Source organism: Piliocolobus tephrosceles, chromosome 1, assembly GCF_002776525.5.
Source record: "Piliocolobus tephrosceles isolate RC106 chromosome 1, ASM277652v3, whole genome shotgun sequence".
NCBI classification, from domain to species: Eukaryota; Metazoa; Chordata; class Mammalia; order Primates; family Cercopithecidae; genus Piliocolobus; species Piliocolobus tephrosceles.
The window spans coordinates 95170946-95173929 of NC_045434.1; positions in this window are offsets into that span (position 1 = coordinate 95170946).

Here is a 2984-nt window from a genome sequence, read left to right on the forward strand (position 1 = left end):
GTCTTGAAGTCAACTGCAAAAAGTTGTTCTAGGTCACCTGGGACTCTTTGACCTCAAAATGTATTTGGCATCCAGCCAGCCAGTGCTTGTAACTCAGCACAAGAACACCCTGGATGAAAGGCCTGGAGATGTCAAAATCTACGTTGCAGCCCAGATCGATGTACTGTCACTTGTACCCTGTCTTGATTTTAGCATTTTGCCCCCAGTGTTAGATGAGGAGGCTGAATCACAGGTCAGCTTTCGTCCGTTGTAAAAAGCTCATCTTCCCCAGTAACTCTGCACCTAGTGTCTTGTCAGTGTTCCACTTCTCTGCAAATGTCAGGCCATATTTGATCCATCTGTTCTTGGTTTCCAGACTACCTGTCACTTTGGTGGCCTCAGGATTGGCTGAGCCTGAGCTTGTAACAATCAGTCTATTCCCAGATTTTGTTTTCAAATGAAGCTTTATTAATCCCAATCTATACTGCTTGGTGAAGACATCCCTGGTAGATTTGTCAAGATCAGTGTACATGGAGGGACAGCCATCTTCTGCTCAGTGGCAGCAACAGGACGCTCAGCAGGGTAAGGCGGTGGATTTTCCTATGCTGCTCTAAAGGTCATTTTATTCTTATTTCTGGTGGTAATGAATAACAACATTCATTTACATGTCTTCAAAACAACTTCCTCCTGACCTTACAATCACATTATCATTCTCGAGTTTAAATAATATAATTTTATTTTACTTCTTCTTTCCATGTGTGTTTTTCATTGTTTAAACAACAAAATTTTATTATTTTATTTATTCAAACTCACTTTCCCTATCTTGTGACCTATTTCTGCATTTATTTTTCATCTTGCTGTAGCACTTCCTCTAAAAGTGTTTTTAGTGGTTTACATGTGTGTGTGTGTGCGCAGGCACGTCTGTGTGTTAAGATTCTGAGGGCTATAATACCAAAGAAAAAATCTTCATTCACCCTCACAGTTAAATAAAAGTCCAGATACATGTAAAATAATAAGTTTGCCTTTTTTCTTTGAACACTTTGAAAACATTTTCCATTGACTTCTTACATTTAGTGTTATTGTTAAGAAGTCTTAGGCTATTCTCATTCCTGTGACTTACAGATAATGCTTTATGCTCTTTAGTATTTCAAAATTTTCCCTTGGTCATTGATATATCCAAATTTTACTTTAATATATAGGTTTTTAAAATCAATTCAATTAGCAAATTATGATACTTTCCATCGTGAAAGCTTTACTCCTTCTCTGATTTTGTAAAATATGAGGTTATTATTTTTTCCATAAGTTTTCTTCTCTTATTTGTACCTGTATGCAGTACATGAATTACACAGATATTGACACTTCCTTTGCCATCATTCACATTTCTTAACTTGTATACTCTCCTTCTCTGTACCTCTTCTTGGTATTTTTAGGAGAGTTTTTCCTGATCTTCCAGCTCACTATGCTTTTTTCTTTAGTATTATTCTGTATGCTAATCAATTCACCTGTCAGGTACTTATTTTGACAATTATAATTTTCATATTTATTCTCTCTCGGCTGTTATTTAACTTGTCATGATTTGGCGTGTTGAGGGAGTGTTGAGGATTAGTCTCAGGCAGAAAACCTCTAGAGCTCTAGCTGGACACAGTCATTCCCTAGTTGCCCACCCCACTGTGTATGGTGGTGGGGACACAGGAATTCTTGGGAGCAGTACTCTTGTGCCTATTGCTATCTGCTTCCCACAGTGGCTGGGTTCTAATACTGCCCTTACTCCACTGCCACTGGTTGGTGGAATAATTGCCCTGCTGGGATAGGAAATGATCAGTCCAGAAAAATCTAGGGGAGAGAAAAGATCTGACTTAGAAAGCATTCTCTTACCTCTCATCTGCCTCTTCCACTCTAAGCAGCTTCTGCTTCCCTGTAGTTGTTTTCCTATGTGTTTATGATAGTTTTACAGATTTTTTGATAGGCAAAAGTTTGCCTCTTGTTTATTTGGTATTTCCAAGGTACAGTTTAATAGCAAGAGCCTGAAGCCATCTTGTCAACAAATGTAAGTTTGTTAATGCATAAAAAGTGCAAGTAAAACAAAATAAATCTGTGGTCTGAAACAGGATTAGATGGCTTTTTAAATTTTTATTTATTTTTATTATTATTATTATTTTTGAGACAGAGTCTCACTCTGTTTTTGCAAGTTCCACCTCTCGGGGTTCACGCCATTCTCCTGCCTTAGCCTCCAGAGTAACTGGGACTACAGGCACCCTCCCCACCACACCCAGTTAATTTTTTTTGTATTTTTAGCAGAGACAGGGTTTCACCGTGTTAGCCAAGATGGTTTTGATCTCCTGACCTCGTGATCCGCCTACCTCAGCCTGCCAAAGTGCTGGGATTACAAGTGTAAGCCACTGCGCCTGACCGATTAGAGGGCTTTAAAAGACCAAACAGTGTCTCCCCAACCAGAAAAATTGTGTATTTTCAGAGCAGGTGTATGTGAAAGCAGAACAATCAGGGCCTGAGGAAACCACCGAGTATTTGCATATCTGAGAGTTCTCAACCTCACGTGTCTGAGACAGCATCTATATGCCTCCTGAGCTGGTCAGAAGGACAGTGTTACTGAAAATCTGTGAGAAAGGACCAGCAGGGAAACGTAACAAATTGTCCACTGAATGAAGCTGCAAGAGAGAGAAGAATGAAAAGTGAGCACAGAGCAGTACATCATCTCTTTCCACTCTGTAATTCTGAGGGTTTTTTGGCACCTGTCCATACCCTACTTCCCTGCTTTTTTTCAAATTCCTTTTCCCATATTTAATATATCCCCAAAAGTCACACCTTTCCCAACAACACTATATCCCATGCTGTATTTTATGCTCACAAGGAACTTTCCAACATATGCATTGCCCATTACCAACAGCTCTTCATTTTTCAGATGTTCAGCATCTCTAGCATTTATTACTTTCACTGCAGCTTCCACATCTTCAGGGCACTAGTATAATTTAAGACATGGAGTCTCA